This window comes from Somniosus microcephalus, unplaced genomic scaffold (genome assembly GCF_052327205.1).
Source record: "Somniosus microcephalus isolate GS21.2 unplaced genomic scaffold, FLI_Smic_1.0 unresolved_chr1, whole genome shotgun sequence".
NCBI classification, from domain to species: domain Eukaryota; kingdom Metazoa; phylum Chordata; class Chondrichthyes; order Squaliformes; family Somniosidae; genus Somniosus; species Somniosus microcephalus.
In genome coordinates, this window is record NW_028225179.1 from 158,510,581 (window position 1) to 158,525,968 (window position 15,388).

Here is a 15,388-nt window from a genome sequence, read left to right on the forward strand (position 1 = left end):
ATAGCGAACGGGAAACGGGAGTACTCGTCAATGATGTTGAGGAAGTACGTGTTGCGGTCAGAGGAGGGGAGGGGCCCTTTAAAATCTACGCTTAGGCACTCGAAGGGGCGGGTGGCTTTTATCAGGTGCGCCCTGTCTGGCCTATAAAAGTGCGGTTTGCATTCGGCACAGACTTGGCAGTTCCTGGTCATGGTCCTGACCTCCTCGATGGAGTAAGGCAGGTTGCGGGCCTTAATGAAGTGGAAAAACCTGGTGACCCCCGGGTGGCAGAGATCGTTGTGGAGGGCCCGTAGCCTGTCGACCTGTGCGTTGGCACATGTTCCAGGGGATAGGGCGTCCGGGGGCTCATTAAGTTTCCCGGGCCGGTATAAGATATCATAATTGTAGGTGGATAATTCGATCCTCCACCGCAATATCTTGTCGTTTTTGATTTTGCCCCTCTGCTTGTTATTGAACATAAATGCTACTGATCGTTGGTCAGTGAGCAGGGTGAAGCATTTACCGGCCAGGTAATGCCTCCAATGCCATACAGCCTCCACTATAGCCTGGGCCTCCTTTTTGACTGAGGAGTGTCTAATTTAGGGGCCCTGTAGGGTTCGTGAAAAGGCGGCCACGGGTCTCCCCGCCTGGTTAAGGGTTGCGGCCAGGGCAAAGTCAGACGCATCGCTCTCCACTTGGAAAGGGATGGACTCGTCCACGGCATGCATTGTAGCCTTTGCAATGTCCTCTTTTATGCGGGTGAAGGCTGCACGGGCCTCTGCTGCCAGGGGGAAGGAGGTTGACTTGATAAGGGGCCGGGCTTTGTCCGCGTAATTGGGCACCCATTGGGCGTAATAAGAGAAAAACCCCAGACATCTCTTCAGGGCTTTGAGGCAGTGAGGCAGGGGTAGTTCCAGAAGGGGGCGCATTCGGTCGGGGTCGGGGCCGATGACTCCGTTTTCCACTACACAGCCAAGGATAGCGAGGCGGGTGGTGCGAAACATACACTTTTCTTTGTTGTATGTCAAATTTAAGCGCTGGGCTGTTCGGAGGAATTTTTCTAGATTGGCGTCATGGCCCTGCTGGTCATGGCCGCAGATGGTGACATTGTCCAGGTAGGGAAAAGTGGCCTGCAGCGCATTCTGGTCAACCATCCGGTCCATCTCCCTTTGGAAGACTGAGACCCCGTTGGTGACGCCGAAGGGGACTCTGAGGAAGTGGTAGAGGCGGCCGTTTGCCTCGAAGGCAGTATACTGGCGGTCTTCAGGCCTGATAGGGAGTTGGTGGTATGCCGACTTCAGGTCAATGGTAGAGAATACCCGGTACTGTGCAATCTGATTGACCATATCAGATATGCGGGGAAGGCGGTATGCGTCTAATTGGGTATACCTATTGTTTGATTGTAGTCAATGACCAGGCGCTGTTTCTCGCCGGTCTTCACGACCACTACTTGGGCTCGCCATGGGCTGGTGCTGTCCTCGATAATCCCCTCCCGCAGGAGTCTCTCTACTTCTATTTTAATGAAGCTTCTATCCCCGGCACTGTACCGCCTGCTTTTTGTTGCGATGGGCTTGCAGTCGTGGGCGAGATTAGCAAACAACCGGGGGGGGGGGGGGGGGTGACTTTCAGGGTGGATAGCCTGCATATTGTGCGCGGCGGTTGTTTTAAATTTTGCCAGCTGCAGACTGTAAGTGGGGGCAGGGGCCCGCCGTACGCCATCATGACACTCTCTAGGTGGCACTGGAAATCCAGTCCCAGTAGCACAGCAGCGCAGAGCTGTGGCAGGACAAGGAGTTTAAAGTCTTTGTACTCTGTGCCCATTACTGTCAGGGTCGCTACACAGTAGCCGCTGACGTCCGCCGTATGGGACTTGGAGGCCATAGAGACCCGGTGGCACGTGGGCATGACTGATAGGGAGTAGCGTCGCACCGTGTCGGGGTGGATAAAGCTCTCCGTGCTCCCGCAGTCAAATAGGCAGTTTGTTGCGTGACCGTTTACCTTGATGTCCATCGTGGACCTGGCCAGTTGGTGAGGCCTGGATTGGTCCAGGATGATGGAGGCCATCGTTGAGGTCGGTGGGTCGCTGTTGTACTCGTGCGAGGCAGTGGGGGAGTCAGGGGCCTGGTCCCAAAGTGACGTCCAAGATGGCGACCTGCACAGCTCACACGCGGCGCTGCTGGAGTTGGTCGGTTTCGCCCTGCACACTTTGGCATAGTGCCCCTTCTTTCCGCATTTGGAGCAGATCGCGTCCTTCGCCGGGCAGTGTTGTCTGGGGTGCTTGGCCTGACCACAGAAATAGCACTTTGAGCCTCTGGACATCGCAGCTGCAGTTGGGCTGCAGGTGGGCCGTGGCGGTGGTGGCGCAGGCCTGTGGCCTTACCGTGTCCCAAGATGGCGGCCCCCGCGACATCCACGGGGCGGGGAGGGCCGTACGGTCGGGGGGGGTAGGCATCCATGTTTCGGAGGGCCACGTCCAGCGAGTTAGCAAGGGCCACAGCCTTCTGCAGGTTGAGCCCACTTTGCTCTAGCAGTCTCTGTCGAGTGTAGCTGGACCTGATGCCGGCGACGTAGGCGTCTCTGATTAGGTCATCAGTATTTTCCGCGGCCGTCACCGATTTGCACTTGCAGTCCCGGCTGAGGACTCTCAGTGCCCGTAGGTATTCATCACCCAATTCCCCGGGTCGCTGTTTGCGGGTAGCCAGGAGGTGTCTAGCGTAGACCTCGTTGACTGGCTTAGTATATTGTTCTTTTAGTATCGTGATAGCGGCCGTGTAGGATACAGCGTCTCGGATAATCGAATATACTTGGTGGCTCACCCGTGAGTTCAGTACTAGCAGTTTGTCGGCTTCGGTCCTGACGGTAGTGCTGGAGGCCTGCAGGAATGCTTCGAAGCAGCTCAGCCAGTGCTCGAAGTTATTTGATGCATCCGCCGTTTGAGGGTCCAGTTCCAGGCGTTCCGGTTTCAGGATTTGCTCCATTTCAAAACCTTTTGTTAATAAAATTGATGCGCCATCAATAACTCCAAAAGACTAAGAGAACAAGTAGGCTTTTATTAACAAAAGAATACGAGCATGCCTCGACTGGTAGACCGATCCTCAAAGCCAGGGGGACTGGAGGTCAATCACCTTTATACCTGGGCTTAGGGGTGGAGCCAGGGGCGGAGCCAGCTGAGGCATGCCCAGACATGTTCTGTACAGGCAGATTAGTGGTTTACCACAACAGGTTAATGATTTAGATCAGTGTTTCTTACTAATGAAATTAATAAATTGGTTTATTGCTTCTCAAATAGTTTTGATTATTATTTCATTGTTGCATTATATAATTCATGAATCAGACATTACATACTTCCATTTCATTTATTTTCTTATATTAAGTCAGTATGAATATTATTTATATTTTTGTACTCTTGTCTGGTATTCTTAAGATGAGCACGCTTATTGGGGATTTCACGGGTTACGTAAGAAAACAGGAACAGCCCTCCAGGGCTGAGAATGTCCATTACAGGTCTCCACACTCTATACTGGGTGGGTCCTTTAAATGCTCCCAGAGACAGGCTGCCTTCCGCTGTGTTTGGCTGATGGTCGTCTTCACTAATAATGTAAATATCAAATATTTAACAGCAGAAAATAAAAGAAGCTCTTCAATATACTACTTTATAATACGCTTATATTCGCTAGAGTTTAGAAGAATGAGGGGGGATCTCATGGAAACTTATAAAATTCTAACAGGACTAGACAGACTAGATGCAGGAAGGATGTTCCCGATGGCGGGGGGAGTCCAGAACCAGGGGTCACAGTCTAAGGATAAGGGATATGCCATTTAGGACAGAGATGAGGAGGAATTTCTTCACCCAGAGAGTAGTGAACCTGTGGAATTCTCTGCCACACAGGCTAGTTGAGGCCAATTCATTAAATGTATTCAAGAAAAGGAGTTAGATATATTTCTTGAGGCTAAAGGGATCAAGGGATATGGGGAGAAAGCCAGGACAGGGTACTGAATTTGGTTGATCAGCCATGATCTCATTAAATGGCAGAGCAGGTTCGAGGGTCTGAATGGCCTACTCCTGCTCCTATCTTCTATGTTTCTATAATGTTGTTCAGTTATTTTTGGAGAGCATGTCGTACCTCTGCTCCTCGGGCGTACTCTCCTGAAATAGACAGAAACACAAATGTTAACACACAGCAGACCGCTGGCAGAGCTCAAACAGACTAAACAAGGCTCGACTTTGCAGCATGAAAGAGCTCGAGAGTCAATAGTAAAGGGTGGAGCAACTCGCTGATCTCAGCTGCCAAAAACCTGAAGGAAAAGCTTTGGGCCTTTGAGAGGACCGGACGAGAACTAATGGAAGGAAACGATTGTAAAGCTAATTAGCAAAGGTGGGTGGATAGTATTGGACTAATTGAGTCAAAGTTTAGTGAAGTGGACGGGCTGGTGCTCAATATTACGGGCGAGTCACTGGGGAGCTGTGACTGGGATTTTTACAAACAGGTACAGGGTCAGCAAGAAACAGAAATAAGTGCTGGAGGAAACCGAGCACACAAGATAATAGAGGATGCACTGACGACAGGAAGAACGCTTGTAAAGACACTGAGAAAGACACAACAATGTGCAGATACAGGAACATAGGAAGAGGAGTCGGCCATTCAGCCCCTCGAGCCTGTTCCACCATTCAATTAGATCAAGCACTAACTCCTAATGCAGAAGACCAAGTCATGGAGGAAGAAGTAGTTCAGAAGCCAGAGGACACGGTTAGGACAAAGATGCAGTTGGTGAGGTGCAGGGAGATTCTGGCTGTAGGGAGGTGGGTAGTGATGAGTGTGGTAATGATGATGTGTTGGTTACCTAGAGATAGGTCTGTGCACATTGAAGATAAATGACAAAAGGTACTGGAGGAGCAGGAAGGGCTAAATGACAATGTAAGAAATCATGTAAGGGCTCTGAAACCTCCCATGTAAGGATGGCCTAGAAAATCAAGGCAATTTCCTTTGTTATACTTCCTGTTTATGGTGAAAAAAATGTTTGCAAAGAAAATCGCGAATATGAATAACTGTCTGTCAATCTGCTGCGAAAATAATACTGGGACTTTGAAAAGTAAATGGCGTTCTCCTTGTGATAACAAAGGGAGCGAGATGGCCAAATAAAAACAATGGAACTGGTCAGGAACGTTGAAGTAGCTGCAAGAAGCATTTCCATTGGATAGGAGGGAGAAGGCCAGGAGGAAATGTGATCCCACATGACATTGATTAAAGAGTGGAATCTAGACAGCAGGTGGGTGATATACAAGAACCAGGTAACATTAACAAGGGTAAACTAGGGGCCAAAAGATGGGAACATCTACAGTAAGCTGTATAGACATGAATGCTGAATGCATTAGGAATCAGCAATTCTGAAACACGAGGCTACTGTAGCACTCGGGAACTACAGTGTTGTGGGAATATTATAAACATGGCTGACTGCAGAGGATGGTGAACAGGAGGAGGCCATTCAGCCCTTCGAGCCTGTTCCACCATTCAGTTCGATCATGGCTGATTTGTACCTCAACTGCATTTACCCGCCTTTGCTCCATATCCCTCGATGCCCTTAACCAACAGAAATCTACCCGGCTCAGTCTTGGAATTGTTGAATTGTTTGATCCTGGCATCCACAATCTTTTGAGGGAGAGAGTTTCAGATTTCCACAACCCGTTCTGTGAATGAATAAAAAATAAAGAATTAAGTATTCAGGGATAGTAGACAGGAAGGATGTGATGTGGCCCTGGATGTCAAAGACACCCAGGAGATTAAAAATGTTCATCCCGTGGGTAGTGCAAAGTTACCCCATTAACTACACATTGTCAGATCAGAATAAGGCGGCAGGCATTTTACTCTGTGAAGAGATGAGAAGGGAATGGGAAAGCAGGTTATGTTAATGTCTCCTTCAACCAACCAAGTGGATACCAAAGTGGTTCTGAATCTAGTTTGATAAATATAATGTATGACTGCTTCACGGCCCATTGCATTAGCGAAGCCATGGGAGGCAAAGCACATTTTGACTTGATGATGGTTAGTGACTGAGGAGACTTTGGAGCAGTGGCCATAGAATGAGCCAGTTTCACATAATCTGGGATTGAGAAATGCTCAGGAGCAGCAGCCATGGAAGTAATTTTTAAAAACTTAAATGCAACGAGAGAGGAGTTTAAGAGACCAAAGTAACCGTGTTACCGTGAGCAAGGTGAGTGCGTCCTGCTCATTCAATCCCATCTCTATGTACGGTAACCTTTGCTGAGCTTAGAATCATAGAACCTTACAGCACAGGAGGAGGCCATTTGGCCTGTTGTGCCTGTGCCGGCTCTTTGAAAGAGCTGTCCAATTTATTCCCACCCCCCAGCTTTTCCCCATCACCCTGAAAATGAGTCCTCTTCAAGTACATGTCCCATTGCCTTTTGAAAGTTCCTATGGAATCTGCTTCCTCCAGCCTGTCAGGTCGTGTGTCCCAGATCTTAACAACCCTCCGTCTGTAAACATTTCTCCTCATTTCACCTCTAGTTCTTTTGCCAGTTATTTTAAATCTATGACCTCTCATTGAAACTTATAAAATTCTGGCAGGACTGGACAGACTAGATGCAGGGAGGATGTTCCCGATGGTTGGGGAATCCAGAACCAGGGGTCAGAGTGTAAGGATAAAGGGTCGGCCATTTAGGACAGAAATGAAGAGGAATTTCTTCACCCAGAGAGTGGTGAACCTGTGGAATTCTCTACCACAGAAGGCAGTAGAGGTCAATTCATTAAATATATTTAAGAAGGAGTTGGATATATTTCTGAAGGCTAAAGGGAGAAAGCAGGGACCGGGTACTGAACTTGGATGATCAGCCATGATCGCATTGAATGGTGGAGCAGGCTCGAGAGGTCGAATGGCCTACTCCTGCTCCTATCTTCTATGTTTCTATGTACTGACCCACTCGCCAGAGGAAACAGTTTTTTCCTTATTTGCTCCGTCAAAACCGCACATAATTTTGAAAACCTCAATTAGGTCTCCCCTTAACCTTCTCTGCTCTAATTTGAACAATTCCAGCTTCTCCAATCTCTCCACATAACTGAAGTATCTCATCCCTGGTATCATCCTGGTGAACCTCCTTTGTACCATCTCCAAGGCCTTGACATCTTTCCTAAAGTGTGGTGCCCAGAATTGAACACAATCCTCCAGCTGAGGCCTAACCAGTGATTTGAAAAGCTTTAGCACCACTTCCTTCTTTTTGAATTCAAAGCCAAGTATCCCATGAGCTTTCTTGACTGCCTCATCAACTTGTCCCGCCACCTTCAAAGATTTGTGAACAGGCCCCCCAGGTCCTTCTGCTCTTGCAGCCCCTCAAAATAGGACCATTTAGATTATACTGCCTCTCCATGTTGGTCATCCTGAAGTACATCACTTCACACTGAAATTGCATCTGCCAATTTCAGCAGTCTGTCTATATCCTCCTGAAGTCTGCCACTATCCTCCTCACTATTTACGATGTTACCAAGTTTTGTATCATCCGCAACCTTCGAAATTGTACATTCTATACCCAAGTCCAGGTCATTTATATACAAGAAAGGCTTCTTGTGAATTGTCTCTGATTTCTTGCAGATTTGTCTCCATTCTGAATAAAATATCATCCTTTTCCTGATTCAGTTCTTTGACCAAGTTCCATTCTCTCTCGTCCAAAATATAGCGTGATTTAGACAATTCAGAGTCGATGAGGTTCTGCGATTGATTCGACGGTTCCTGTGAAAACAAAAAGAGTTTGTTCAAGAAGGAAGCAAAACCATCGCAGGTCACAAGCACATTGATCACCGTGCTTAATAAACACTGAGCCACGCTGCTGAAAATGCACAGGGAGAGAGTTCTGTTATCCGGGCATGGGGTGCATCACACGCTACCCGTACAGGCGCAGCCCACAACGGCCCACTGAGAATTCACCTTCATTTCACAGATGCTCTCTTGCTGCTTAAATTCAAAATTTTAAAAAAGAGGTTTTCTTCTGCTTCAGAGAATGTAGGATTGTGTTCATTTTCTCCTGGAATTGAAACTCAGGTCTGAAAATAATTGGCAATTGGCAAAAAATCCAGGGGGAAAATGAGGGGAAACATTTTTACACAGCGAGTTATGGTGATCTGGAATGCACTGCCTGAAAGGGCAGTGGAAGCAGATTCAATGGTAACTTTCAAAAGGGAATTGGAGAAATAGTTGAGTAGGAGACAGTCACAGTGCTCTGGGGAGAGAGCAGGGGAGTGAGACTAATGGGATCGCTCTTTCAAAGAGCCAGCACAGGCACGATGGGCTGAATGGCCTCCTTCTGTGCTGTGAGCTTCTAGGATTCTAGGTGCTGACAATAGAGTCAGATTAGAAGGATTAAATGTGAATGTTTAAAAAATTCTTAGGGGACCGACTTTAACTTCACTTCACAATGGTTGCAGTTGGTGCAAAGCTGAAGTGGAGTCAAACTCTCTCCTGGCCCACGGTCAATGGAAACTATTGATCTTCAGAGTTACTCTGCAGATCTCCCCTCGCCATCAATCTCAAACTGCTTTGCATCAACACAGTAAGTGGCCTGACTGTCCCAATCACACTGAGCCAAGACACACTGAGTTAAGACATGCAGCATCAGCTGAACTATAAACACAAGTACTGAGCTTTCTATGCTTCAACAACATTACAGATTCACAATAAGATTCCCCCCTCCTCCAGCTCACAAGATATCCTGAAATTTAAATAAAATGCAAAGTCAGGCAACACCAAGTTTCCTATTTGGAAGAAGAGCAGGGGAGTTTTCCCCGGTGTCCTGGGCCAATATTTATCCCTCAACCAACATCACTAAAACAGATGAGCTGGTCATTGTTGTTTGTGGGAGCTTGCTGTGCGCAGATTGGCTGCTGCGCTTCCTACATTACAACAGTGACTACACTTCAAAAGTACTTCATTAGCTGTAAAGCGCTTTGGGACGTCCTGAACTCGTGAAAGGCGCTATATAAATGCAAGTCTGACTTTCTACGGGATTAATACACCCCATTATTGCAGCATGGCCTGCCCTCTGCTAGAAACTGTCAGACTACCAACATGAGAGGCTTCCAAACTATTCCCTGCTGAGGACCCCCTGTAAACACTGGCACACCACCCCCTGCCCACACACAGAGAGCCCTTGTCCCAACTTATAAAACACAGCGTCAATTCCCCAAAGGAAACAATGGCATCATTGCAGAAGTTACTGACCAGCAGAGAGCAACAGAAATAACACGCTGGTAAGTCAGAGGCAGAAAGACATAAAAATGCTGAATTACAAGATTTGAGCGACTTCACTCCTCCTGCCCCCAATCCCCCTCATTCCCACCACCCCCAATCTCCTCAACCCCATCATCCTCAACCCCACACGCCTGATCCCCCCTCATCAGCCCCATTACCCCTCCTCCTCCTCAACCCTCAACCCCTCTCCTCACACCTCATTCAACCTCCTCACCATCCCCTCACCCCTCCTCCTCTGTAGATTGGGCCTATACTCTCTGGAGTTTAGAAGAATGAGAGGTGAGCTCACTGAAACATACAAGACTCTGAGGGGGATTGACAGGGTCGATGCTGAGAGGTTGTTTCCCCTGGCTGGAGAGTCTAGAACTAGGGGTCACAGTCTCAGGATAAGGGGTCGGCCATTTAAGACTGAGATGAGGACTTTCGTCTCTCAGAGGGTTGTGAATCTTTGGAATTCTCTCCCCCAGAGGGCTGTGGATGCTCAGTCATTGAGTATATTCAAGACAGAGAGCGAGAGATTTTTGGACTCTGGGGGAATCAAGAGATATGGGGATCGTGCGGGAAAGTGGAGTTGAGGTTGAAGATCAGCCATGATCTTATTGAATGGTGGAGCAGGCTCCAAGGGCCGTATGGCCGACTCCTGCTCCTAATTCTTATGTTATGTTCTTATTTTCCCGTCCAGTAGATTCTCAACTCAGAAGCAAGTCTGCACCAATATTAGGCACAAGAGCCATGGCTTCAACACAGCAGACACGCAGAATATATTCCCTCTGGTAAACGGTTCAAAATAAATCTGGACAAAGTGCCTGGATATTTCCATTAATCTAACATTGCCAGACACAAATGTAATTTAATAAAAAAACAGGCCAATTATATAGTAGAGAATCAGAAGGGCAAGAGAATATCACATTTAAACTTTCCATCACATCCACACTCCCTGTGGAACGGGTTTATTTGTGTGAACAAAACCACCTCACTCTCGGCCGATCACACAGTCAAACAGTCCAAATCTCCAAGATAGGGTCAAAACTGCAGGTCTCGTGCCTCTGCTAAAATCACACAGCGAAAGCCCCGGGAGAGAGAGTCAGCAGAACTGCTTTTGTGGTGTCCTGCATGTTGTGTCAGCCGTGGCTCAGTGGGCAGCACCCTCACCTCCGAGTCAGAAGGTTGTGGGTTCAAGTCCCACTCCAGAGACTTGAGCACAAAATCTAGGCTGACACTACCAGTGCAGTACTGAGGGAGTGCTGCACTGTCGGAGGTGCTGTCTTTCGGATGAGACTTTAAACCGAGGCTCCGTCTGCTCTCAGGTGGATGTAAAAGATCCCATGGCACTATTGTGAAGAGGAGCAGGGGAGTTATCCCCGGTGTCCGGGCCAATATTTATCCCTCGACCAACATCACATAAAACAGATTATCTGGTCATTATCACATCGCTGTTTGTGGGAGCTTGCTGTGCGCAAATTGGCTGGCGCGTTTCCTACATTACAACAGTGACTGAACTTCAAAAGTACTTCATTGGTTGTAAAGTGCTTTGGGACGTCTGGTGGTGGTGAAAAGCGCTGTATAAATGTAAGTCTTTATGTTCATTAGGGCCCATCACCACTTCATGCTTTGCGCAGTGTTGCCAAGGTAAAAAAGCTCTTGTAAGACAGAGCACTATTTTTAAACCGTATACAGAGGAAATGACTCCTCGGTGCGGTGAAACCACCACACTCACCATTTTATAAAAATATTGATGCAGACACAAAGGTCAAGCCTGCTGCAGGTGTAATCTTTGCCCGGCAGCCAGCATGCTCGGTTAAAATAAAGCTGCAGGCTTTGAAATGGGCCGACCAAGGCAAAAATTCCAGCTTGAAATTGTAATGTATATACCTTTAAAGGGGGAACTATCTTTTACAGCTCATGTATACTGCAGTACCGGCAGTGACCACACCTGTATATAGCACTGAGTAGTAATCTGTACAGAGCAGTTCCAGTGTGAGCCACGTTTAGTAAACACCTGTTGTACCGTTCTCCTGCAGTCTGTGTCTTATTATACACGGACACAACATTGGCGACAAGGCAAGTTCGAACCTACCTGTAACTCTGCATCACCTCCCGGGGATTCGTTCCTGGAGATCAGTGGATTGGAGGTCAAGGCCAGAGACTCGGGCGTCGACCACGGGCAACCACCCAGTCATCCAGCAGAGACTCGAGAATTGCGGGGGAGGCTGTTGAGAGCCAGGCTTGGCTTTCCAGTCGAGGTGGTCCAGCGAAACGGGCTGGCAACAGGTAGTGCGCAGACCCTTCCCGGACAGCGGCGGGCTAGAGCCCAACCGAGCGGCACAGCAAAGGGCCGAGCAGCATCGATGGGGGAGAGAGAGGGCAGAGCGCACAGGGTGCAGCCGGTGTTCAGGGGCCGAGCAACGTCGGAGAGAGGGAGAGAGAGACGCACAGAAACCCGCGCGGCGCCGCCATTGCCACGAGGACCGCCGAGAGCGGTGTTGGCAGCAGCGCAGGAGAAGCGCGCAAAACCTACAGGGCGCTGCCATTGCCACGAGAACCGCTGGGAGCGGCGTCGGCAGCAGCGGGGGAGGAAGGAAAGCGCAGGAGACGCCATTTTAAACCACACCCAAAATGCCGAAGAGTGGCGGTATCACCGCATTTGACAATGAAGTCGAAGATTGGACTACATATGTTGAACGAATAGAGGTATACTGCAAGGCAAATGAGGTGTCAGATGACAAGAAAGCGTCGGTATTGTTAAATTTAATGGGTGCAAAGACGTATGGTTTATTACGAAATCTAGTAACCCCAACGAAGCCAATGGAAAAGAGTTTGAAGACACAGTAACGATACTACAGGAACATTTAAACCCCACACCACTGCTGATAGCAGAAAGATTCAAGTTTCACAAACGGAACCAGCATAAGGATGAAAGCAATGCTGATTATTTAACAGAACTGCACAAACTATCGAAACACTGCCAGTTTGGAGCGGGACTGGCAGATACCTTAAGGGACAAGTTTGTGTGTGGGCTTCAAAGTGAAGGAACCCAGAAACGGCTTTTATCTGAAAAGGACCTTACGCTGGAAAAGGCTTTCAGCATTGCGGTATCATATGAAGCAGCAGCACGGGGTGCTGCAGAGATACAACAGAGACCGCAAGAATATGGCACAAACGAAATGTCATATGGAACAGAGAAGTGCTATCGCTGCGGCAGAACAACACATGACCAGAATGATTGCTGGTTCAAAGACAAAGTGTGCAGACAGTGTGGAAAAGTAGGACACATAGCACGAGTCTGCAGGTCGGGAAAGAAAACCAGCAATAAGAAACCTACCAAAGGAAAGTACAAGAAGGTACATAAGATGACAGAGAATAGTTCAGACGAACAAAAGAGTGATAACGACTCCGAAAGCAGGGAACTGAGTTGTCTGAAACTACATAATGTGATCACAACGGAGGATCACCGAACCATTTGGGTCACTCTCAAGATAGCAGGAGTCCAGGTAAAGACGGAATTGGACACAGGATCAGCCCTAACAGTCATAAACCGACGGGACTACGAGCGGCTATTCTCACACATACCCTTGAGAGACACAAAAATTATTTTGAAGATGTACAAGGGGCAAAAAGTCTACCCCAAAGGAAAAATAAGGGTGACCATTATATATAACGGTAAGGAAACACCAAAACTAGACCTGTATGTATTGCAAGATGGAGGACCACCATTACTGGGACGTGAATGGATCCGGAAAATACAACTGGATTGGCATTCCATACAGGCACTGACTGTGGCTGACAACGTCACACCTGGGTGACTGTCAAAGATCCTAACTGACGCGAAAGAAGTGTTCCAGCAAGGACTCGGAACACGAAAAGGCATGACAGCGACGATTAAAATTGAAGAAAACGCAAGCCCAAAATTTTATAACGTCAGACCTCCCGGTACCTTATGCGATCCGCCCAGCCGTCGAAGCAGAGCTGGAGAGTCTGGAACGTTCAGGTGTACTGTCTAAGGTAGACTGGAGTGAGTGGGCTACACCCATCGTCCCTGTGATGAAAAAGTCGTGAGCAGCACGCCTGGGGAACCAAGGAAGGTTCGCATCTGTGGGGACTTTAAGGTAACAGTGAACCCGGTCCTTCACACCGTACAATATCCACTTCCGCGGATTGAAGATATTTTCACCTCGCTATCTGGAGGGAAACGCTTCACTAAGATTGATCTGGCCCAGGCGTATCTGCAAATGGAGGTAGAAGAAGCATCAAAAAAAATACCTCAATCAACACCCATAAAGGTCTCTACCAATACAACCGGCTGGTATTCGGGGTAGCATCAGCTCCGGCTATTTGGCAGAGGGCAATGGAACAAATCCTGCAAGGGATCCCAGGGACCCAGTGTTATTTGGACGACATCCTGGTCACGGGCGAAAATGACAGTGATCACCTTGCCAACCTGGAGCAGGTGCTCACTAGATTGCAGGAATATGGGCTCCGAGCTAACCGCCCCAAATGCGAGTTTTTTAGAAAACAGATCTCGTATTGTGGCCACGTGATCGATAAATAGGGGTTACATAAGTCCCCAGAGAAGATTGAGGCAGTAGTCAAGACTCCAGCACCGGAAAATGTGTCACAACTGAGGTCGTTCCTCGGGCTGGTAAACTACTACCATAAGTTCTTGCCAAATTTGTGTACAATACTACACCCACTGAACACCCTACTGCAAACTGGGGTGCCATGGAAGTGGAGTGACAAATGTAGACGAGCTTTCCAGAAGAGCAAAACACTAATCACATGGAAAGAGGTATTGGCCCATTACAACCCGGCATTACCAATTCGGTTGGCATGTGATGCGTCACCCTACGGCATTGGAGCGGTGCTGTCGCACAAATTCTCGGACGGCTCAGAGAGGCCAATAGCCTTTGCGTCACGATCACTAACCTCAGCCGAGCGTAACTACGCCCAGATTGACAGGGAGGCCCTCAGCCTAGTGTGGGGAGTGAAAAAGTTCAATCACTATCTGCACGGGCAGAAATTCACCTTGCTGACTGATCACCAGCCTCTTGTGTCCATTTTTAATCCAAAGAAGGGCGTTCCGGTGATGACTGCACAACGACTACAAAGATGGTCACTTTTTCTAGGGGTGCACCACTATGAGATTGAAAAGAAAGGGCACAAAACAGCATGGAAATGCTGATAGGCTATCACGCCTGCCACTGCCTACTGCGGAGGAAGCACCAGCAGTGGATCCTGTCGAAATATTCCATTCGACTATAGTTGAATACCTACCGGTAACTAACGCTTGTATCGAAAAGGAAACCCAAAATGACCCGACACTGTCTCGGGTATATGATTTGACGGTGAAGGGATGGCCAGCACATGGCGACTCAGTGTTGCCAGCATTTTCGACAAGGAGAGAACAGCTGTCAGTGTGCCGGGGGACCTTGATGTGTGGATCCCGAGTGGTAATTCCACCCAAGTTAAGGGATAGAGTGCTCAATGAGCTTCATGAGGGTCATCTGGGAGGGGTAAAAATGAAAAGCCTAACCAGGGCTTATGTGTGGTGGCCGGGAATCGATAAACAAATCGAGGACCTGACCAAGAGCTGCTCAGGATGCCAGAAAGTCCAAAATGCACCACCACAGGCCCCTCTACACCCATGGGAGTGGCCCTCATCTCCATGGCAACGGGTGCATATTGATTTTGCTGGTCCATTCATGGACTCAATGTTTTTAATAGCCATGGATGCGCACTCGAAATGGCCTGAGGTCATCAAAATGTCCTCCACCACCACGGAGAAAACTATTGCAGTCCTACGGACCATTTTTGCCAGGAATGGCTTGCCAGAACAGATTTGCTCCGACAACGGACCACAGTTTGTGTCCGAAGAGTTCCGGAGGTTCTTGAAAAAGAATGGGGTAAGGCATTACACATCTGCCCCGTATCATCCAGCCACAAATGGCTTGGCTGAGAGGTTCGTACAAACCTTTAAGAAGGCAATAAAGGCTATGTACAATGACAACATTCCGCTGCAGCACAAGGTGGACAATTTCCTGTTCGCCTACCGGAATGCGACACATGCAGTCACCAACCAGGCCCCAGCCATGATGTTCTTTAACCGAAGGTTAAGATCTCGCCTGGATTTGCTCAGACCAAACGTATGAAGAATCAT

At 48.2% G+C, this 15,388-nt stretch overlaps 1 protein-coding gene and 1 pseudogene across 1 annotated transcript in view; one reads left to right on the plus strand and one right to left on the minus strand.

Annotated features, from left to right (window-relative positions):
- The window catches only part of LOC147096354 (zinc-binding protein A33-like), a 261,908-nt gene that overhangs the window by 81,410 nt on the left and 165,110 nt on the right, over positions 1-15,388 (minus strand). The window lies entirely within an intron of this gene.
- Positions 8,460-15,388, plus strand: part of LOC147096356 (uncharacterized) — a 54,909-nt pseudogene continuing 47,980 nt past the window's right edge.